At 42.5% G+C, this 25,379-nt stretch overlaps 1 long non-coding RNA gene across 1 annotated transcript in view; it reads right to left on the reverse strand.

The window, feature by feature from the left end:
* Window positions 1–2,922: 2,922 nt before the first annotated feature.
* The window catches only part of LOC143768863 (uncharacterized), a 37,919-nt gene continuing 15,462 nt past the window's right edge, over window positions 2,923–25,379 (reverse strand). Inside the window, exons 3-4 of the long non-coding RNA XR_013214084.1 lie at window positions 19,749–19,815; window positions 2,923–3,008 (exon numbers count right to left, since the gene is read on the reverse strand). This is a non-coding gene — a long non-coding RNA (uncharacterized LOC143768863). The remainder of the gene's footprint in view (window positions 3,009–19,748; window positions 19,816–25,379) is intronic.

Consider the following 25,379-nt stretch of genomic DNA (forward strand, 5'->3'; position numbering starts at 1 on the left):
ATTTCTAACATCAGTTTATGATATGTAGATGAGGCTTTTGACTAGTCGATGGGACGTTGGTGTCCCCAGACTAGTCGGCCCACTTAGATGTTATTTTGCCACTGAGGACGTGATAACAGAACTTACAAGTGACGGTGTCATCGCAAACGCTATCCATACCTCACGCATGCACGCGGCTTCTTCCCATCACTGCATTGATCCTCTGAAGTCAGATGTATGCATGCCGGCCTCAGAGAGGCACACTGCTCATGATCAGAAGTCATCGACTAGTCAAAGCCCTCATTTACATATCATAAACAGACTTTAGAAATACTTTTTCTAAAGATCTGTTTATTTGTGTAATGTAATAAAGGGACTGTTAGGCAGGGAATTTATGTGTGCAGACAACTCCTGGTTTTTCTGAGGGCCCTGACAGGTTCCCTTTAAATAGAGTTTAGGATGGAAATAGAATTTATTTACAGACCACATCTTTAAACGATGCACACTGAGAGATGTGTCCCATTATATATAGCATCCCCTGTTATATACAGTTGAAACCAGGTGTTTCCATCCACTATATAAAAAGACACTGTGCAGGTTTTTCTCAATATCTGATATGAAATCAGAATAAACCTTTTTCGTTTTAGGTCAATTAGGATTACCATAATTATTAATATTTGCCAAATGCCAGAATAATGAGAGAAAGTTTACAATTGACTTGCTTTTTTTTACCTGCTATGGTTCTCCTGATATGAGAGCTTTTATCTTACATAGTGTACAGCTTGTTTCAATGGAGCTTGGTCACTATTGCCTGCACAGATCCCAGTGTGTGCAGTAGTTACATTCCAGGAGACTAGTTATATCCTAATATACCAGTCAGCTCTTGAATTACAATATTAGGACTTATATTTCTCATTCCTGCTGGATCTACTTTGAGTTTTGGCTCAAAAACTTGCATCAAAAACTGCAGTGGCATTTTTTTTAATGTGTACGATAAAAGGCTAATCCAGAGGGTCGGTTAGATCATGGATTAAGCTATGTTCACAAATTTGAGTGTCTATTTTTACTTTGTGTAAAGCTGATCATTATTTTCTTACTTTATACGTTTTGCACCTGTTAGTGTTGTGTTCTCATATTTTTTCCCCGAAGCAGGTAGACTGAACTTTTATTTATTCATTGACTCTTAACAATGGATCACTAAAAAGTGGAAGACATTTGGACTAAATATTGACGTAGTAAAGAATGTGTTCTGTGCGTCATCCATTTTATATCAAGTCTGCTGAATTAAATGAATGAGAATAGGACCTCATTCACAGATCCATGTCTCACAAGTTCATTTCCAAGACAGGTTCTGGAACCATATATCAGTCCAAATGGACCCACTTTTTGAGTGCAAAGGTCTTATTTTTCACTGTTCTCATGTTCCCATTGCTTGCCTTCACTTCCTGCATGGGTTCTGAATCTGTTGGGTTCTGAATCTGTAGGTGGGCAGTCTGTCACATCCTGCGTGCCTCCACCTCCCCACAGACCCCTGATGCTGCCTTCAATATGTAAAACAACTGATTCAGTTTCTGTATTTAGCTCCCGATTAATATCCCTGACTGTGGCCATAAGTGTCATAAGAAAGAACCAAGCGTTGCATGTGCCACAATTCTCGGTCAGAGACATTTTCGAAAAATGATCTGGTTTGTCATTAAAGCGGAACCGTGTGATTACTTGACATATTTTATTAGATGTAAACAACTTAATCCCAGTGTAAAATCTATTTTTCCTTGCAGTAAAATCAAAATTTCACAGGATATTATGTGATGCAAAAATTCCACTGAAATTGAAGAGCCATTTCTGGAGGCCTCTGTAGATGACACAAATGCACCACTGTCCGCTCATGATAACTGCAAGCTGTCCTCAAAAATACTCACAAGTTTTATTTATTTTATTTAGACCTTTTTTTATACATACAGGATATTGATAAAATCTATTCATCATGAGCCTTCATTCATCAAGTAGTTTTCTCCAGAACTCTGCCCTAAAACGTCTTTGAAAAAAAACTTGTAGTTGCCTAAAAAATGTTTGCCGTCAGTACACGACTCCAAGCCAACACCACAAACTTTTTGAAACGTGGGCAGAGTTTAGATTGAGGGGCCACAACCAATAAATTAAGTCTAAAATTATGGCAGAGATGTACTCCAGTCCCTGAGTGGTGTACATTTCTTGTGGTGGGGCGCGGAAGCTGAAATTTGGCACATCTTAATCCTGTGTTCTCTTTGTCAAGACTGGTGTGCAAAATACCAGTTTTGGTGAATTGGGGCCAGAATGCCCTTTCGACCCGATATCAACGGGTTCGGTTGACAGTCGAAGGTGTATGGGGGCACCCAGGCAAATCATTTTTGGAGGTGTTAAGGTAAGATAATCTGCCAGAAGAGATGAGAACACAGGAGTGCTTGGCAGAACGAATGCCCCTGTGTATGGGGGAGTAAGGGGAGATAGCTGCCAGTCATGTATGGTTCGGCTATCTAAGGTGTATGGGGGTCTTATCATTGCGGGAAGAGGCGACTTAATTTAATATAATAAAAGTGTTGGTGCTCATCAGTACTGATCTAATTTAGGTAACAATCAGGAACAATTAAATTATCATCGCCCTGTCTGAACAAGCCAGCAATCATCCAACGAATGAGCAAAGCGCTTGATCGTCAGGTGAGATGATTTTCAAGCTGATAGACTTCTTGTAGAGTCACGACAATTAGGCCACATTTTAGCTTTTTACATCATGAAAAATATCAATAACCCTAAACATTGTGATGCTTTGCATGCCACTACAATTTCTCTGATTTTAAAAATCCATAACATAAAAATGTTTTTGATAGTTTGCAAAAGCTCTTTGTGCAATAAAATGCCAGAGGCAAATTCATTTCGAACACTCATGGATGAAATAATGTAATTTCTCAGCCACCAAGATTTTGTTTGAAGTTCTTATCTTTCTCCCGACTGTACAGGATTATCATCGACTGTGCGCATGTAAACTCCAAAATCTATAAAGAGAATTCAAATGGACAGGAGGGAGCATAAAATGAGGCAAGTCAGTCGTTCTTTCCCTTATTAAGCCTCAGATATTATCACTATACATAAAAGGTCCAAATATTCACATCTATCAGATTATCTCACATGCATAATCTGCCATGCCATCGGGGATGTTTAAACGTTGCGTACGCGGTGCGTTTTTATTTAGCATTTTTTTCTAAATCTCTGTAAAGGTATGTGCACACGGAGTATTTTTGTAAAGTTTTTGGAGAAAAAACTGAGCAAAAACTCCAAGACCTCATTCATCAAAGATTTTACATCAGAATTCTGGTGTAAAAAGGTTTGAAAAGTACAAATTTTTTGGCTCAACACAAGGTTTCTCTAAAATTTTGCATGCCTGCTGAAAAACATTAAAACATTGACCCTTGGGATTCAGGCAGGTGTTACTTTGACATATTTCATCTTTATACCAATGACTGTGGCTTCCATCAGCAGGGTAATGTACCTGCCACATCATAAATTTTGTTCTAGAAAGATAAGTTTGAAAGTCCAATCAATCGAGGCCAATGTACAGAATTAAATGTCTGCCGCTAGAGCCATGACCTACAAGACATCTTCCGTGGTCTTGTTAGAGAGGACCTTTCACTGGATTTTTTTACAATTAAACTGAGCACCCTTTTCAATTGCTGCTGTTCCACTGATTCTGGAACAGTTTTTCTTTTACTTCTGTGCCCCTCTGTTGCAAAGTTATGCCCCTCGGAAAAAAAAGATGCAAATGTTCCCTTAAACTAACTGGGCGTGTACCACAGAACTCATCTGTGAGTGTTTACGTTTTCTTTTCTTATGCTGGCCAATCAAAACACAGCCACGCGCACAGAAAAGTTCCATGGTACACGCCCAGTTAGCCGAAGTAAAAATTTGTATCTTTATTTTTGATGGGGCATAATCTTTTAAGTGAGGGGCACAGAAGAAAAAGAAAAACTGTTCCAGATTCAGTGGAACTGCGGCAATTGGAGGAGGGACTCCGTGTAAATTAAAAAATAAAAAATAAAAGGTCCTTTAAGTGATAGCTCAAACATGTTTTGGTGGTACAAGAAGGTCCTGAAGTTGGTGAGATCAATATAAGAACTCATTTAGCAAATTTCCCTCTGTGGTGTCTGCCAGCAGTCTTTTCAGAAGACTTAGGGTACCGTCACACAGTGGCATTTTTATCGCTACGACGGCACGATTCGTGACGTTCTAGCGATATCGTTACGATCTCGCAGTGTCTGACACGCTACTGCGATCAGGCACCCAGCTGAGAATCGTACGTCGTAGCACATCGTTTGAAACTTTCTTTCGTCGCTGGATCTCCCGCTGTCATCGCTGGATCGTTGTGTGTGACAGCGATCCAGCGATGCGTTCGCTGGTAACCAGGGTAAACATCGGGTTACTAAGCGCAGGGCCGCGCTTAGTAACCCGATGTTTACCGTGGTTACCAGCGTAAAAGTAAAAAAAAAACAAACAGTACATACTCACCATCTGATGTCCGTCAGGTCCCTTGCAGTCTGCTTTCCGCTCTGACTGTCTGCCGGCCGGAAAGTGAGAGCAGATCACAGCGGTGACGTCGCCGCTGCGCTCTGCTCTCACTGTACGGCCGGATCTCAGTCAGAGCAGGAAGCAGACGGCAAGGGACCTGACGGACATCAGATGGTGAGTATGTACTGTTTGTTTTTTTTTACTTTTACGCTGGTAACCACGGTAAACATCGGGTTACTAAGCGCGGCCCTGCGCTTAGTAACCCGATGTTTACCCTGGTTACCTGGGGACTTCGGCATCACTCCAGCGCCGTGATTGCAACGTGTGACCGCAGTCTACGACGCTGGAGCAATAATCATACGACGCTGCGACGTCACGAATCGTGCCGTCGTAGCGATGTAAATGGTACTGTGTGACGGTACCCTTAGGCCTTGTTCACATGTTCAGAATTTGATGAGAAGGCCACATGTAGATCACAACAGATACAGCTTTCCTGCTTTCTATCCTCTTTCTGGAGACCCTGAACAATCCAGTAGAGCAGCCAACAGGATCCAAACAGAAACAAGCTCGGGAGATTTGTGGAGATATTTTATGCAACTGAAAATTTACTCCATACATTGGTCTTTAGCATCAAGGACATTAATTTTTACAACCCCATTCAGATGAACTAAACAGTAGCAGAGATGTTCACAGCGAATCTGCCAAGTGTAAATGTGTGAATACAAGCTTGGACTGGCGCACGGGAGAACAGGAGAATCCTCTGGTGGGTCTCTGTGGAAAACTGGGCCACCACCCTCTAATATGCGCAGTACCTGTCACATTATACCTGAATCACTATGTACAGACAGAGGTGTCATCTTATTCATTTATCAATCTACCCAGTTCATTGTTATATACATTTGTGATTGAGGATAATGTCACATTTACATGTAGCTGAAAAGTGGGGCCCTGGATTTGGTTACTGGTGGTCCCTTGGCTCCCCGGTCCAACACTGCCGCATACCCTGATGTGGAAACAGGAATAAAACCAGCCTGTCTCAGAGTAGTGTATAAGACAGACAGAATGGAACTCCCCAGCTTCTTGTTATTTATTGTAGCGAGAACATTGGGATCAATGGTTCGGCCAACAGCTACCCTTCCCGGCTCCCCAACACACAGGAGAGCCCAGTGGTGGCTTATTTCGGGGAGAAAAAAAAAGTATTGGCAGTCCAAAATCAGACATACCAAATCCTTCTCTCCCCCGAAAGCATTAGACTGCCAACCAATCCCGCCGTTAAGGCCACTCTCAAAAGTTCAGTATTTGGTCAGTATCTTACATCAGTATTTGTAAGCCAAAACCAGGAGTGCGTGAAAAATACAGAAGTGGTGATGTGTTTCTATTATACTTTTTCTCCTAATTTTGGCTTACACATATTGGTGTAAAATACTGACCAAATACTGAACGTATGAACGTGGCCTAACAACGGGATTAACAGACGTTAGTCTAATGTTTATCGGGTCCTTAAGTATTGGCTCCTCTGACATTTAAAACACTGTGTCTCTCTTGGTTCATTTATGACACTGAGAAGACCTTTCTGTACTCTTGTTCACGCGACTGAATTTCCCACACGAGTGTTATCCGTGGTTCTGACAGATAGCACTTGTAACTATGATATTCTGTGTGGCTGTGCACATTTTTTCCATGGTGCCGAATGGTAAACAGAAAATATCGGAGACACATCCAATTTTGATCCGAGTGTTGGATGAAAATGGTCAATGCAAGTGTATGGGTCTGTGAAAAACATCGGACCGCTCTCAGATGATATCCGATTTTCATGGACTGGCAGAATAGAAAGGGTGGAGAAACGTTTTTATAAATCATTGAAAAACCGATGCCACTCTTATCAAAAGTTTGATCAGAATAATTGGACCATATATCTCGGATGTAGAGAAAAGGATTGCGTGACCCTGGAAGCCTACTAGTGATACGGCTGAAGACCACCCACTGCAATACCCCACAACGGCCTGTAGCTGTAGCCTGTAAATGTGGCTTATTTTCCTTGCAGATTACACATTACACACAAACAGTACTCAACGTTAATTGCACAGACTAAACATGTCAGTTAGTCATTTATTTGCATTTTTTTTGCATCATTTGGTGCCATCATTGTATTAATACGCCATCATCATTTGTGATGCATTCAATTGGTGCCCAATGGGCCCTGTTGATGTTTCGTTTGATGCCGCGTGCTGCAAATGTGATGGAACGGCAAATTGAGGCTCTAAAAAAATCATTCACTTTCTGCATGTTAGGGCGACGAAGATCGGATTCACACTAAACATGTAAATCGACAACCAAGAATCTGCAAAAACCCTAGTCCATGCCCTCATCATCTCTCGTCTTGACTACTGCAACCTCCTGCTCTGTGGCCTCCCCTCAAACACTCTCGCACCCCTCCAATCTATTCTAAACTCTGCTGCCCGACTAATCCACCTGTCCCCCCGCTATTCTCCGGCCTCTCCCCTCTGTCAATCCCTTCACTGGCTCCCCATTGCCCAGAGACTCCAGTACAAAACCCTAACCATGACGTACAAAGCCATCCACAACCTGTCTCCTCCTTACATCTGTGACCTCATCTCCCGGTACTTTCCTACACGCAACCTCCGATCCTCACAAGATCTCCTTCTCTACTCCCCTCTTATCTCCTCTTCCCACAATCGTATACAAGATTTCTCTCGCGTATCACCCCTACTCTGGAACCCTCTACCACAACACATCAGACTCTCGCCCACCATCGAAACCTTCAAAAAGAATCTGAAGACCCACCTCTTCCGACAAGCCTACAACCTGCAGTAACCACCGATCAACCAACCGCTGCACGATCAGCTCTATCCTCACCTACTGTATTCTCACCCATCCCTTGTAGATTGTGAGCCCTCGCGGGCAGGGTCCTCACTCCTCCTGTACCAGTTATGACTTGTATTGTTCAAGATTATTGTACTTGTTTTTATTATGTATACCCCTCCTCACTTGTAAAGCGCCATGGAATAAATGGCGCTATAACAATAAATAATAATAATAATAATAATAATAAAAGTACTGACATGCAGATTGCAGATAATGGCCACTACGATAAATGCTGGTGATCACCCCAGCCAGGGCTGCCATTGGGATTTTCGGGGCCCCATACGTCAATAAGGGCAGTTATGCCCTGATGGCGGCCCTGATTCCCAAGCCCTTCCATTCAGGTACTCGGCCCTAGGATTCACAGTCATCCCCAGTCCCTTTTTGGGTTGGTGATAGTATTGTATAAAACTAGATGAGGAGCATCGGCCTGAGTGACTAATGTAGGCAGAAAGCACTAAATGGGATCCCGCGCCTCGCTGCCTGCACAGAACGGCGCACATGAATCTTAATATCTGCCAGAAAATAATATTTCCAGTAACCTTGTGGCTTGGTAATTGAGATGATGACTGAAATTATTTCTGGATAAAGCAGATGTAATTATTAGATTTGTCTAGTCCAGAACATGAATGGCGTAAGTCGTATGCTCTAATTTCTATACACAGAGGCCAGGCCCGCAGCACTAATGCCAGACCCACACATTACAGCCTCTCGCTGCACAAATGTCCTTGTTCGAAAAGTAAAAGTTACATCCTGTTCTCCTTTTTGCATTACAGCAATGAATAAGGCTCTATGACTCTCCTCCGGGATCTGCTCCTGTGGTGTCCTCTACTGTCACCAGTCAGCGAGCGGCGCTGGTAATGGGTTAAATGTTGCGACCAGAAAGTTTGAGCGTCTCAGGATCTGTCCAGCCCTTAAAAACTAGGGTGGCTAGGACCTGTAGGGCTGTGCATTTTAGCAGTATGGGAGTGCGTGCTGTCCAGCTGGAGTAATAAACGCCAGCTTACTGCTGGAAGCTGCCAGATATAGTTTCACTTGCCTGGTTTATAGCTCTAGATTTCAGCTCCTGTTGTTCCAGTGCTTTTTCCTGTTAAAGTCCTTGGCCTATTCCCTGAATACTCTTCCAACTTCTGATTTTGTACTTTACTGGTTACACTGGCAGACACAGGGGCCCCTGTGCAAGAACAATATATGGGCCCTCTACACCCCTAGAGCTCCTAAAAAGGCAAAAGCGCATCTGCTTTGGAGGTAGAAAATGGATCACCTTACCATTTGGGCCCCTGTGCAACAAAATGTCCACCCCTGACTGGTTACTCCTGGTTATGACCTGGCTCCCTTTACCACTCCTGCCAGCCTGCACCACCAGCCAGCAGCTGACTCCATGGCTTTAGCCGGGCCTTTTGTCTGCCCTTATTCACACACTTAGGTCCACTCTGACACATGGTAAGGTTTTTAATATTAGACAGCGTAGGACCGTCCCGATCAGGGTGAACCTTGTCGACGGTGGGATGGATGTTATGCTATTTTTGATCAAAAGCAGTATTACTAACAACCCTGTGTTATTTAAATGCACTTTTGCTTTTTACTTATTTAGTTACAGCAGGGTTTTTGCTCATTTTTGTTTCTTGTAGGTTTTGTATGCTTCATGGCCACTGTGAACATGTGTTTATGTGCTGCATGTATACCAACTCAAACCAAGCTCAATTTATGTGTTTTTTTCTTAGTCACAGAGTGACTGCAGACTAGTAGCTTTAGACTGGACAAACCCTTTAAAGCCCCAAGTGATCTTTTATAAGAACGGTCATGTCATTCCTGACCCCTGGCCAATGTAAAGATAACGTCAAAAGTGCAAAATGCTCATTCACTGGATGATTGGATCGTTAACGATCATCGTTGTTGTAAACAAGGGATGTGACAACATACGAACTGGCCTGTGTAAATGGCCTTACATGACTTGTCATATTGTCAATCGTCCTTCTGGGGATAAAATCTGCTCAGGAAAACCAGGCTTCATGCTGTCCGCTGCATTTGATGAAGATAATAGTAATAATAATCTTTATTTTTATATAGCGCTAACATATTCTGCAGTGCTTTACAGTTTGCACACATTATCATCGCTGTCCCCGATGGGGCTCACAATCTACATTCCCTATCAGTATGTCTTTGGAATATGGGAGGAAAACCCACACAAACACGGGGTGAACATACAAACTCCTTGCAGATAATAGTAGTGCAAATATGTTAATCATAAGGATGAATCATAGATCTTAGAGAATCGTTTCATCTGATTTGTTAATTTGCCAGCTGATAGAATATAATGGTAGAACCGATTGCTATAAATTCACTAATATTGTGAAAACTGATCCTCCCAATGCACCCTAAACACTTTGCTTATCTCTGACTTTTTTTTTTGCTTAGGTTTCCCATTTATTTTCCCATTATCTTCTTATCACAGACCTGAAACCAGCAGCACCATCTGGTGGTGAAGGAATGGAACAACGCTCACTGTACTTGGAGAACAGTCCATTCCAGTTATCTACTTTTTATGCTTTAGAATATTTGAACTCAGAAAAACTTTAATATATTTAATTTAAAAACATTACAAAGTAATATAACGCTACACAATAATAGATGGTTTATTTCCTCATTGTAATCTACATACAGTTGAGCTGACATCTCTCTTTGAGGGATGTAAAATCCGTCTCAGATTTTGCTGCGATTCTACGAGAAAATCTATGATAAATCAGCAACAAAATTCATATGAGTTACATAAAAATTTAGCTGCAGATTCAGTGTGGATTTCAACCTGCTCGTTGAAAGCGGGTGAAACCTTGAGCAAAAATCCACACCGTAAATTAACGGGAGTCAGAATCCACACCAAATCGGAATTTCTGCTCCAGATTCCGTGCTGGTTTTTTTTTTTAAGATAGAAAATCAAACGATATTTCCATGAAGTGAATATGTGCTATCTGTAAATTCACACATATATATCCTGTTTGGAGAACAACCTATGCTAAGGCGGACTACGAGCATTTGTGTTTTACGGAGATGCCCACTAATTTCACAATGACCAGACGCCAAAAATATCTAATCATGGATGGATCACACTTAGTTTTCTACTTTATATTACACAGCATTGTTTTGATAAAAGAATCTCCCAGGAAAAATTAGCAAATCAGAGGTTTTCCTGCTGGAATCTGTGGGAGAACCAAGTAGCAAGTTTTTAATTCCTCTACAGCGCCACTACAGGAGAAATAGGGAATTACACAGTGAGAACTGGACTACAAGGTGTGTTGGGTCTTCCATAAGACAAGAGATACTTCTTTATAGCTTATTTTTAATGGCAGATTTCTGCGCTGATTGACGATCTAACAAGACAGTGGTTTTCGACAAGGTTCGCTTGGTGTCACTTACACATGATCCCGAGGGTACTGTGACTACAACAAGCAAATTGAAGAAATCCGTCAAGATTGGACTTCTTCAGACTTGCTGGTCGCCGTACTTTTGGGGTGGCAATGTGACCCCTTCTCTTGTAGTTGGCTGCACGACAGGTGTTGAGGCCAAAGTGGCCGTGTAGCTTATTATTAAGCTTATTATTAGGATCATTCGGTCAGCGCATATTATTTGCGGCACATCTTTTTACATGGGGAAATTACTTTTAGGACACCATAAAAGATGTGATCGGTTGATGAAAGAGCGATCGATAATTTGTGGCCTGATCACTGTGATCGACCAATGATCACTGATGAGGGCCTTTTAGCAAATAACAGGATCCCTAAAAGTGCAGAGGTGCTAAGGAAAGTTTGGGGTTTCTTAACGGCCTTTGGCTCGATCTCGGGCAATGACGACTTGATGGATGAGAAATGATGGAAGATCGATCTTGTGCTAGCCTAGATAGGTCCACCAGGGTCTTCTTCACCGTCATCTTGATTATATGACGTTTCTGGTCTTCCACTTTGTCTTGTTACTTATAGTCTTCCAACCATGATGGAAAGTTACATCCTTTTCTAAATTTGATCTGATCATTTGATCTGATCATGGATTCACCAAATAAAAACTCCATGCCAATGCAATTTGCGAAGAAAACATCCATAAACGTAACTAAGAGTCGTCATCATCAGGAACATCGATCTAACGTGAATAAAAAAAAAAAATAATAATCTTACTAATCATGGAATTGCTTTAATCTTCATCTGACAATCGAGAAACTCTGATACCGCACCACAGACCGGCAAAATAATCTTGAATTTCACAAAAATCAGAAGACTGATAGATCCAAAGACGAGAACGCTGCAATAAAAGTAACAGCGGAATGGTTCAGACCACCATTTTATTTTTGATTCTTTACGAGTAGATGTAATTTCCTTTTCTATGACTGTGAAGTACCAGCAAGACCCTATAAGTGTGAAGAGGCTGACATGCAAGGTATGCTTTGGGTGGGGGGAGGTAGGGTCCTATGTCTTTGGTGGGGGAGGGACGGCAGATGAGCCCGAAGCGGGAGGTGGTAGGATGCAAGATACAATAAGACCTTTAGCAAGGGAAATTGACAGACATTTGAGTGGAGAATGCAAGGTACCATCAAAGTGGAGGACGAACAAAGAAAATGCCCAAGAATGGGGAACACAAGTCATATGGACCAATGTCTCATTTGCAAAACAAGACTGAAATGAGGGAGCCTTGGATTTACTCCGCAGGGTGGATCCATTGTGTTGGCCAATGAAGGTCACCAAAACAGGGAAATTAATAAGGGGCCATATTGTTGGTGTTATCAACCATGTTCACAGATATCATAATGTGTAGGTCGTAGGAACTTGTGGGGTGTTCTGATGGTGGGTTGTCCCCTGGAAGCATTACCTATAGAGGAGACCAGAAGGCACCACACTGATAGTTTATAGTAGGGGCCGATAGGGCGCTATAGAGGGTCTGACGCAGCTTAGCTTTAACACGTGGCCAAATAGTCTAAACATAAAAATTACTAAAGTTTCTGTGACTAACTTAGGTCAGGGTTACACATCGGGTGACACTCGGTGCCATACCACGATAAAACAATTAATGATTTTTATGGTGTCGTTTTGTGGCCTCCTGTGACAGTCACCAATGTTTCCATATGTGTTGGATTTTTTGAGTCACATCCGACTGAATATAAACTTTAATCCAAGTCACATGCGACCGCGACTCGTGTGCGACTTGGTAATTTTCTTTTTCCTACAGCAAAATCGCAGCTCGAAAATAGTCAAGTTGCAGACAAGATACATTGGTGTTTTTGATTGCGTGACACATGCCCTGGCGTTACTGTAGCAGTCGGGCAGATAGTGAGTGCACGGCGTAATATGGGAGAGATATAGAGGAAATAGAGATTATTATTATTATTATTACTAATTATCAGTTTTTGTTAGAAAAAAAAAGAACTCAGAACCACAAGACACCACTAAAAAGTTGTTTTTTTTATCTTGACGCCATTTAAAAAAAATGAACTGCCTGTAATTATCACGAGCTACAGCAGAGCGGTTTTCTATGTCAGGGGTACCAGGGCCATTTGACCAGAACTGTGCATTTGTAAAATACCTGTACTCACTAGCGCTGGCGAGAATTGGTCTGTAGGGCCCGATCCAGTGGCCAGTTCAATGATCTTCAAAGGTTGTTTGCGACCCCTGAGACCCGCTTCCTACCTCTCGACATCGTGGTGTGATATCACACGCCGCAATGTAGCCATCGTGCCAAATCGGTGACTCAAAGAATAGAAATGGATGCTGGGAGATAGGAGGTGGGTCTCAGGGATCGAGTCCGATGGTCGCGGATCACTGGTCTACACACGTCTAGATCTCCACTGCGGTAACTAGCAAAGTCATCATTGTGCTTTACAATTAGCCTCATGTGTAACAAGAACCCTTGTGCTTAGGACGGAGACATGTTTCTACTAGTGATGAGTGAACATGCTGGGATAAGGTGTTATCTGAGCATGCTCAGGTGCTTACCGAGTGTCTCCGGCGCGCTCAAATAATATGTTCGAGTCCCTGCGACTGCATTTCTCGCTGCTGTCTAACAAACAGGCAATCCCTGCATGTGTTGTGGCTGTCTAACATATTATATGAGCCCACCGTAGACACTCTGTAGCACCCGAGCATGCTCAGATAACACCTTATCCCAGCATGTTCGCTCATCACTAGTCTCTACCTGTTCTGCAGCGGGCTGTAACCATAAGCTGAGTGACTACTTTTTTAGAAAAAATTAGGAAGAAAATCCAGGTGATTTAGGTTACAGGTGGCCTGAGGGCAGCACTTTTGGCTGTTCCTGAAAATACATCTAGAGATACTTTACGACATTCCTATTTCTTCTGCATAGACACGTCAGCCTTTGTGTCACGTCCTGGTGCCTCTTCAGGAATAATGAGCAATGCTACCTACTACTGTCCGCCCTCCTCCTCCTCCTCCTCTTCCTCCTTCTCCTCAGTTTACCTCTGGGTTTGCACAGAGGCTGATTGGGCGATCAGTTCCTACAGCATTATTTAAAATCCCCTTTGTACTTCCATGTGGCTGATCCTCTGACCTTCCCTCTGCTGTGTCCCTGCCTCCTCTCCTCTAGACTGTGAGCTGTAATGGGTGAAGTCCTACACTCTACTCTCATGGACGGTTGGGGCAGTAGAACTCCAAAAAAACATAAAAAAGTGGATTTGGATGTTCACCAAGGTCCCAAACACTTGTATAGATTCCCTATTGCCACGTGTAGGATTTATGCTTTCCCTCCCTTATTCAATGACAAATTTTAATTTTCATACATAAGATAATTTAATAAGATATAATAAATCATTTGTGGCCAATTTATTCTTGCATTTGTGCTTTTTTTCTGTCTAGTTTTTGGTGTTTTTCGTCTGTTTTTCACTTGCACCTTATTTTTCTAAAATTTGCTTTCATTAAAGTCCATTTTATGTGCTCATGTTGCTTTATCAATTGCGACTTTTATAAAAGTTGTAACATTTTCCTCCAATGGACTCCACTTCCCACCCCTTACCTAACCCCCTACTCCTGTTTTTTTGGTGCAGTTTTGCACCACTTTACAAAATATGTGAGTTTTTGCGTTACCGGTTTGCACAAATACTTAATGACACAGACGAAGACTGTTTCTTGCTTTTAGTGAAAATTCATGAACCGCGTGCGCTGTTTTGATGAATTTGGTGGAAAAAAAGGGAAAGCGAGTACCACAAGACAAAAAAAGTGTTTTGAACGGAATCTGTTAGCAGGTTTTTACTATTTAATCTGAGGGCAGCATAATATAGTGACAGAGAGCCTGATTCCAGTGATGCATCACTTATTAGGCTGCGTGCTGTTGTTTCAATCCAATAAGTGTTTTATCAACAGGAGATTATTACTACAGGACTAGGACTCCCAGGCAGGCAAGTGAGGCTAATCTATGTAACCCCGCCCCTTTCACTGATTGGCAGGTTGCTTACAATGTACAGTGTATACAGAAAGCAGCCAGTCAGGCGTGTGGGCGGGGTTATACATAGCCATAAGCCTTAGCTCTGCTACATGTACAACAGATAAAACAGGGATTCTATCAAAACTACAGCAAGCAGCCCAGTAAGTGATACATTGCTAGAATCGGGGTCTTTTTACCATACTCGAGGCTGAGTACACACGGCTCATGTGAATGTAACCTATGATATCCGATGTACAGGAATCAGCAGATTTAGGGAGAGACCTATTCCACGTGCTGAGAAATAATGCAAGTCTCTGTTTCTGCGTCGCGGCTTCTGTTTATTATAGACGTCACAATCTGACAGATCTGTGTTGTGATGGACAGCAGCGTTACCCGATGGACCGCTCTGACTTATAAAGAGGTCACTCAGGGCTCAAATAAAGATAAGTTCTGTGTTGGAGGCATTCACTTGCTTAAATTGAAGTCATCATCAGCTTTTTGTGTTTACATTTATTTATTTATTTATTTTTGTCATTTCTGGCAATGGTTTTTTTTTTACCATATCACAATTTATATTATAGGGTAAATAAAAAATAGATTTTTTTTTTAAATGTACATTCTGAATACTGGGGCTATTTTAGACTGTAACTTTCTGTTGTTTCAGGAAATCTAGATATACATTAGCCACAATGGTCTAATACATTAGCCACAATGGTCAGACTCCGGCCCCAGCTTTTGTAGTGAAGAGTCAAATGAGTCTGTGCTAAAGTCATTGTGAAGGGAGAAGGAGCAGCCTGGTCATCACCTGCTGTGATCGGTGGATCCTGTGTTATCAGATGTGTCATTATAATCCTGCCTCTGATGATAACGAGCCTGCTGAAAGTTCTTCCTTCAAATGAAAGGAAGTTGGTGTCTAAAGAAAAGCCCCAGTGGCCAGTGTGAAAATTGCAGGATTACAATAGTTTTTTTTTTATAAACTAAATAATGCAAAAAATACTTTGCCAAAAATGTTTAAGGCCAGTCTCACACGTCCAGATAATTCTGGTACCGGAAAAATTGGTACCGGAGTTATCCGTGTCCGTGTGTCCGTGAGCTCACGTGGCATATCAGTGTGGCACACATGCGGCAGCCGTGTGCCGACTGGGTACCACACGGACCGTGCAGGAGACAGCGCTACAGTAAGCGCTGTCCCCTGCTTTGGGTGCTGAAGCCGTCATTCATTTCTTCTCTCCAGCAGCGTTCGCTGGAGAGAAGAAATGAAAAATCATTGTTTTTTTGTTTTTTTTGCAGTTGAAATAAAGATCTTTGTCACCACCCCCCTCCCACCCCCTGTGTGCCCGCCCGCTGGAAATAAAATACTCACCCAGCTCCCTCGATGCATCCTCTCCGCGCCGCAGCTTCTCCTGTATGAGCGGTCACGTGGTGCCGCTCATTACAGTGATGAATATGCGGCTCCACCCCATTCAGAAGAAATGAATGGCGGCTTCAGCACGACAAGCTGGGGGGACAGCTTACTGTAGCGCTGTCTCCTGCACGGCACACGGACTGCACACGGACAGCATCCGTGTGCGGTACGTGTTTTACACGGACCCATTGACTTTAATGGGTCCGTGCGATCCGTGCGCTCCCACGAACACTGACATGTCTCCGTGTTTTTCAAACAGACACACGGTCCGTGAAAACATGCTGACATGTGCAGAGACACATTGATTTTTAATGTGTCTACGTGTGTCAGTGTCTCCGGTACGTGAGAAAACTGACACCACATGTACCGGAGCCACTGACGTGTGAAACCAGCCTTATAAATAAAAATAACACAAAAACCTGATTTTTTAAACAATAAGTCATTTTCTGATTATCTATTCTCTTTAAATCCAAGAATAAGATGCACATAATGTTAGTAGGGCACGTTCCAATGCAAATGCCAATGTTTAAAGTGTAAACTGAGGCTATAATAGGGCATCATTATACACTGCAAGCTGAAGAAAATGGACTCCTCAAACAATAACCCTACAGGACATAGAATACTAAAGGTGTCACATGAGATAGGTGTCATTGTTTCCTTAGATTGGATTGTGTGCGTGTTCCTTAAAGGTAATCTATCTCCAGGATTTTGCCACCTGTCTACTGTATGTGCAGCATATTGTAGGGACAAAGAGCCTGATTCCAGTGATGTGTCACTTACTGGGCTGTTTTATGTAGTTTTGATAAAATCATGGTTTTATCAGCAGAAGATTATCACTAGAGGACTAGTAAACCTGCTGCCAGGAAGCCTCCATCTTCTTGAGCTCTGTATAACCCTGCCCCCATCAGATTGGCAGCTTTCTGCCTATGAACAGCAGTGTACACACAGAGCTGCCAATCAGTGGTGTGATAATAAGAAAATAATGGTATTTCTCAACAGCATAGCTAACGCTAATAGGATGTCGCACCCAAATACTATGCAAATTACGGACTTATTGTAACTCAGTCGTTACTACATCATACAGCGGGGGTGTGGAAACCACAAAAACGACCAAACAAAAACATGTATTATATAAGCAAAAAAATCTTTATTAAGTACAAAAGACACAATCTAGGAATAGCAATAAAGGACACAATCAAACACAGTGGGAGGTCAATGTAGGTCACGAACAAAAGTGCATCGTGCAAAAAAATAACGTGCAGACCGGGAAGGTGATCCCATATATATCTCTGTTATTAGTATGAGGGATCTATATACAAGAGCATGGTGGACAACTATAAATACGGACATGGCCTATATAACAGAGTGTTACACCATGGACTCATCCTATACCTCTATACAATAGACTAAATAGCCATAATATTGTTACACTGGGCAAAAGTCCATATTGGTGCCAGTAATTATGCTGGAAACAATCTATGCAGCAAGTGACACCCGACCCTCAGGTTTATCACAAAAACAGCCGGTCCATATAAGTGAGCCCATATAATGAAAGCACAGTCCCTAGGACTATACTCCAAAAGGAATCAGTTATCCAACACTAAATATCTATCGCTAGTATTACTTTAGGCATAGACACCGCCACTCTCCATATTACCTTTTTAGGTGATGCTACAGGTGTATAACAATCCCCGGTCTGCACGTCTGCCCGACGCGCGTTTCGGAGGGGAACTCCTTCGTCCCCTCTAGCTATAGATTCAGTGTGTGATTGTCACCTAGTAATGATGCACAGTACACATGGAGTCATCGTTCTACTGTAAATGACAGGATCTAAAGGGGTCGCCCACCACTAACACAACCCATTCTTAAATTAAACAGTGCCCCATGGAAAATAAAACCTGTATATGCTCACCTCTTAGATCAGCACCATTCAGCGATGCCGGGCTGTGACTCCAGGCACCTGTGTGACATTGTTAGATCACGTGAGCGCAGTAGTCCATTGCTGGCAGCTAACTGGCTGCAAACTAACATGGCGGAACAATGTCACAGGAGCGAGCGAAGACTCATTCCTGCATGATATGATGGGACACACTGTATTCCTGCATGATATGATGAGACATACTGTATTCCTGCATGATATGATGGGACATACTGTATTCCTGCATGATATGATGGGACACACTGTATTCCTGCATGATATGATGAGACATACTGTATTCCTGCATGATATGATGGGACATACTGTATTCCTGCATGATATGATGAGACATACTGTATTCCCGCATGATATGATGGGACATACTGTATTCCTGTATGATATGATGGGACATACTGTATTCCTGCATGATATGATGGGACATACTGTATTCCTGCATCATATGATGAGACATACTGTATTCCTGCATCATATGATGGGACATACTGTATTCCTGCATGACATGATGGGACATACTGTATTCCTGTATGATATGATGGGACATACTGTATTCCTGCATGACATGATGGGACATACTGTATTCCTGTATGATATGATGGGACATACTGTATTCCCGCATGATATGATGGGACATACTGTATTCCCCCATGATATGATGGGACATACTGTATTCCTGCATGATATGATGGGACATACTGTATTCCCCCATGATATGATGGGACATACTGTATTATCGCATGATATGATGGGACACACTGTATTCCCCCATGATATGATGGGACATACTGTATTCCCACATGATATGATGGGACATACTGTATTCCCGCATTATATGATGGGACATACTGTATTCCCGCATTATATGAGGGGACATACTGTATTCCTGCATGATATGACGGGACATACTGTATTCCTGCATGATATGATGGGACATATTGTATTCCTGCATGATATGACGGGACACTTATGGTATATGATTTACAGTTTATCAGAAAGAGGAGAGAAGATCTTTGTAAACATGTAACATCCATATACAATGTAGAAAACAGAAAATAAAACATTTTGGTTTCAGTCTAAGTCAGCGAGCGGTTAATCTGGTTTTCTGCTAAAGTGAATAATTTTCTTGCAGTTTCCTCTCCAATGCTGCTTTATGTCAGATCTCCACAGCCACCTATGGCGCTGAGAAAGTAGTGGTAAAATCGTCATATGGCACCAATGTTTCACTAACAAGTCTGCATATTCCTCATCAAATATTCTGCTACTGGCTAAGGACACAGCTTTGGGCATCATCATGCTGTAGTAGTGGTGTATCCTCAGACCAATATACCAGATAGGAATAACCTAACATACATTATTATCATTCTGACAGTATGGCCATGTCCACACGCTCAGTATTTGGTCAGGATTTTACATCAGTATTTAAAAGGCAAAACCAGGAGTGGAACGATCAGAGGAAAAGTATAATAGAAACATATGCACCACTTCTGGATTTATCGCCCACTCCTGGTTTTGGCTTACAAATACTGATGTAGAATACTGACCAATACTGACTGCACAGCAGCTGCAGAACTACTTCTGATAACATTTTATTACCATTGCGTTCTTGTGTTCATCTGACAATTTCTTTGCTCTCAATGATGCATCACAATCGCAGTCAGATCTGCAAAAAATAAATATAGTTCATTCAGTAATGAGTAGTGGAAATGATAAAATAAAGGTATATGTATCATAAAAACAGAAGGGAATTAGATCTTTACTTGGGAAACAAAAACAATCTCCCTCTACCTGCGAAAATGTGAAAATATTTAACCCCTTCATCCCGAAGCCTGTTTCACCTTAATAACCAGGCCAAATTTTACAATTCTCAACATTGTCATTTTATGTGGTTATAACTTTGGAACACTTCAACGTATCCCATTGATTCAGAGAATGTTTTCTCATGACATATTGTACTTTAAGATAGTGGTATAATTTATTTGATATGACTTGCATTTATTTGTGAAAATCTTGGAAATTTGGCGAAAATTTGGAAAATTTTGCAATTTTCAAACTTTTAATTTATAAGTCCTTAAATCAGAGAGTGGTGTCACACAAAATCCACATGTCTACTTTACATCAGCACAATTTTTGAAATATAAATTTTTTTTTGTTAGGAAGTTATAAGGGTTAAAAGTTGACCAGCAATTTCTCACTTTCCTAAGTATAGTCTATATATATGTCAGTGACACACATATATATATATATTTATATTTCATACAGAGCTAGATAGCAGAAAAGCCGGTAATTCATTTGTCGGCTTTTGCTAATTCATTACCGAACCCGACAGGATATGAGACATGGTTACATACAGTAAACCATTGGGTATCCGTTAAGGTACCGTCACACTAAACGATATCGCTAGCGATCCGTGACGTTGCAGCGTCCTGGCTAGCGATATCGTTGTATTTGACACGCAGCAGCGATCAGGATCCTGCTGTGATATCGCTGGTCGTTCATTAAAGTTCAGAACTTTATTTGGTCATCAGATCGCCGTGTATCGTTGTGTTTGACACCAAAAGCAACGATGCCAGCGATGTTTTACACTGGTAACCAGGGTAAATATCGGGTTACTAAGTGCAGGGCCGCGCTTAGTAACCCGATGTTTACCCTGGTTACCAGTGTAAAATGTAAAAAAACAAACAGTACATACTCACCTTCGCGTCCCTCGCCGTCCGCTTCCTACACTGACTGAGCGCCGCCCGTAAAGCGAAAGCACAGCACAGCGGTGACGTCACCGCTCTGCTGTTAGGGCCGGCGCTCAGTCAGTGCAGGAAGCGGACGCCGGGGGACGCGAATGTAAGTATGTACTGTTTGTTTTTTTACATTTTACACTGGTAACCAGGGTAAACATCGGGTTACTAAGAGCGGCCCTGCACTTAGCAACCCGATGTTTACCCTGGTTACCCAGGGACCTCGGCATCGTTGGTCGCTGGAGAGCTGTCTGTGTGATAGCTCTCCAGCGACCAAACAGCGACGCTGCAGCGATCGGCATTGTTGTCTGTATCGCTGCAGCGTCGCTTAGTGTGACGGTACCTTTAGATTTATATATGTCCCTGACTAATAATGTTAGCAGTGTGTGTGTAAAATTTTGGAGCTGTAGGTGTTAAATTACAGGGTTAATTCACGGAAAAAATTGGCGTGGGCTCCCGCGCTATTTTCTCCGCTAGAGAGGGAAAGCCAGTGACTGAGGGCAGATCTTAATAGCCTAGAGAGGGACCATGGTTATTGCCCCCCTGGCTAAAAACATCTGCCCCCAGACACCCTAGAAAAGGCACATCTGTTAGGCTACGTTCACATTTGCGTTGTGCGCCGCAGCGTCGGCGCCGCAGCGCACAACGCAAACAAAAACGCGGCAAAACGCATGCTAAAACGCTGCGTTTTGCGCCGCATGCGTCGTTTTTGGCCGCAAGTTGGACGCAAAAAAATGCAACTTGATGCGTTTCTTGTGTCCAACGCTTGCGGCCATGCGGCGCTAAACGCAGCACAACGCATGTCCATGCGCCCCCATGTTAAATATAGGGGCGCATGACGCATGCGGCGCCGCTGCGGCGCCCGACGCTGCGGCGCTGACCGCAAATGTGAACGTAGCCTAAGATGCGCCTATTCCGGCACTTAGCCTCTCTCTTCCCATTGCCTTGTAGCATTGGCATATGGGGTAATAAGGGGTTAACCCCTTAAGCCCCGAGGGAGGTTTGCACGTTAATGACCGGGCCAATTTTTACAATTCTGACCACTGTCTCTTTATGAGGTTATAACTCTGGAACGCTTCAACAGATCTTGGCGATTCTGACATTCTGTTTTCTCATGACATATTGTACTTCATGATAGTGGTAAAATTTATTCGATATAACTTGCGTTTATTTGTGAAAAAAATGGAAATTTGGCGAAAATTTTGAAAATTTCGCAATTTTCCAACTTTTAATTTTTATGCCCTTAAATCACAGAGATATGTCACACAAAATACTTAATAAGTAACATTTCCCACATGTCTACTTTACATCAGCACAATTTTGGAACCAACATTTTTTTTTGTTAGGGAGTTATAAGGGTTAAAAGTTGACCAGCAATTTCTCATTTTTACAACACCATTTTTTTTTTAGGGACCACATCTCATTTGAAGTCATTTTGGGGGGTCTATATGATAGAAAATACCCAAGTGTGACACCATTCTAAAAACTGCACCCCTCAAGGTGCTCAAAACCACATTTAAGAAGTTTATTAACCCTTCAGGTGTTTCACAGGAATTTTTGGAATGTTTAAATAAAAATGAACGTTTAACTTTTTTCACACAAAATTTATTTCAGCTCCAATTTGTTTTATTTTACCAAGGGTAACAGGAGAAAATGGACCCCAAAAGTTGTTGTACAATTTGTCCTGAGTACGCTGATACCCCATATGTAAGGGTAAACCACTGTTTGGGCGCATGGCAGAGCTCGGAAGGAAAGGAGCGCCATTTTACTTTTCAATGCAAAATTGACTGGAATTGAGATGAGACGCCATGTTGCGTTTGGAGAGCCCCTGATGTGCGTAAACATTGAAACCCCCCACAAATGACACCATTTTGGAAAGTAGACCCCCTAAGGAACTTATCTAGATGTGTGGTGAGCACTTTGACCCACCAAGTGCTTCACAGAAGTTTATAATACAGAGCCGTAAAAATAAAAAAATCATATTTTTTAACAAAAATGATCTTTTCGCCCCCAATTTTTTATTTTCCCAAGGGTAAGAGAAGAAATTGGACCCCAAAAGTTGTTGTGCAATTTGTCCTGAGTACGCTGATACCCCATATGTGGGGGTAAACGACTGGGCGCATGGCAGAGCTCGGAAGGGAAAGAGCGCCGTTTGACTTTTCAATGCAAAATTGACTGGAATTGAGATGGGACACCATGTCGCGTTTGGAGAGCCCCTGATGTGCCTAAACATTAAAACCCCCCACAAGTGACACCATTTTGGAAAGTAGACCCCCTAAGGAACTTATCTAGATGTGTTTAGAGAGCTTTGAACCCCCAAGTGTTTCACTACAGTTTATAACACAGAGCCGTGAAAATAAAAATTATTTTTTTTTTCACAAAAATGATTAGGCCCGAGTTTTGTATTTTCCCAAGGGTAACAGGAGAAATTGGACCCCAAAAGTTGTTGTCCAATCTGTCCTGAGTACGCTGATACCCCGTATGTGGGGGGGAACCACTGTTTGGGCGCATGGCAGAGCTCGGAAGGGAAGGAGCGCCATTTGGAATGCAGACTTATGTTGTGAATTCCGTTCTCGAACTCCCTCCTGTGGTCATGAATGGTACTTCGGCGAGTTCTGTCTGTGGACTCCCTCTGGTGGCTGTGAGTGGAACTGCTGGTTCTGAGGTTGCTTCCTCAGCTCCCCTCGTTTGTGGCTAGGCTGGCTTCTCTATTTAACTCCACTCAGATCGTTACTCCATGCCAGCTGTCAATGTATCAGTACTGGTTCAGATCTCTCTCGGATCTTTCTGATGACCTGTCTACTCCAGCAAAAGCTAAGTCCCTGCTAGTTCATTTGTTGTTCATTGTGTACTGAATATGTTTCTTAGTGCTTGCTAAGTTCTAGTCCAGCTTGCTAACATGATATTGCCTTGCTAGCTGGAAGCTCTGGGTTGCAGAGTGGCACCTCCGCACAGTGAGTCGGTGCGGGGGTCCTTTTGCACACTCTGCGTGGCTTTTTGTAGTTTTTTCTGCTGACCGCATAGATCCCTTTCCTATCCTCAGTCTATCTAGTAAGTCTGGCCTCCTTTGCTGAGACCTGTTTCATCCCTGTGTTTGTGACTTTCCTCTTAACTCACAGTTAATATATGTGGGGGGCTGCCTTTACCTTTGGGGAATTTCTCTGAGGCAAGGTAAGGCTTATTTTCCTATCTTTAGGGGTAGTTAGCTCTTAGGCTGTGAAGAGGCGTCTAGGGAGAGTTAGGTACGCTCCACAGCTATTTCTAGTGTGTGTGTTAGGATTAGGATTTGCGGTCAGCAGAGTTCCCACTTCCCAGAGCTTGTCCTGTCTTCTAGCTTAACCATCAGGTCATTCCAGGTGCACCTAACCACCAGGTCCATAACAGACTTAGATGGATTGGTCTGCAGGCATCACGTTGCATTTGTAGAGCCCCTGATGTACCCAAACAGTAGAAACCCCCCACAAGTGGCCCCATATTGGAAACTAGACCTCCCAAGGAACTTATCTAGATGTGTTGTGAGAACTTTGAACCCCCAAGTGTTTCACTACAGTTTACAACGCAGAGCCATGAAAATAAAAAATCTTTTTTTTCCCACAAAAATGATTTTTAGCCCCCCAAATTTTTATCTTCCCAAGGATAGCAAGAGAACTTGGACCCCAAAAGTTGTTGTCCAATTTGTTCCGAGTACGCTGATACCCCATATGTTGGGGTAAACCCCTGTTTGGGCGCACGGGAGAGCTCGGAAGGGAAGGAGCACTGTTTTACTTTTTCAACGCAGAATTGGCTGGAATTGAGATCGGACACCATGTCGCGTTTGGAGAGCCCCTGATGTGCCTGAACAGTGGAAACTCCCCAATTCTACCTGAAACCCTAATCCAAACACACCCCTAGCCCTAATCCCAACGGTAACCCTAACCACACCTCTAACCCTGACACACCCCTAACCCTAATCCCAACCGTAAATGTAATCCAAACCCTAACCCTAACTTTAGCCCCAACCCTAACCCTAACTTTAGCCCCAACCCTAACCCTAACTTTAGCCCCAACCCTAACCCTAACTTTAGCTCCAACCCTAGCCCCAACCCTAACCCTAGCCCTAACCCTAGCCCTAACCCTAACCCTAGCCCTAACCCTAGCCCTAACCCTAATGGGAAAATGGAAATAAATACATTTTTTTCATTTTATTATTTTTCCCTAACTAAGGGGGTGATGAAGGGGGGTTTGATTTACTTTTATAGCGTTTTTTTATATCGGATTTTTATGATTGGCAGCTGTCACACACTAAAAGACGCTTTTTATAGCAAAAAAGTTTTTGCGTCTCCACATTTTGAGACCTATAATTTTTCCATATTTTGGTCCACAGAGTCATGTGAGGTCTTGTTTTTTGCGGGACGAGTTGATGTTTTTATTAGTAACATTTTCGGGCACATGACATTTTTTTATTTATTTTTATTCCGATTTTTGTGAGGCAGAATGACCAAAAACCAGCTATTCA

The sequence above is a fragment of the Ranitomeya variabilis genome, chromosome 4, assembly GCF_051348905.1.
Source record: "Ranitomeya variabilis isolate aRanVar5 chromosome 4, aRanVar5.hap1, whole genome shotgun sequence".
Lineage (NCBI taxonomy): Eukaryota > Metazoa > Chordata > Amphibia > Anura > Dendrobatidae > Ranitomeya > Ranitomeya variabilis.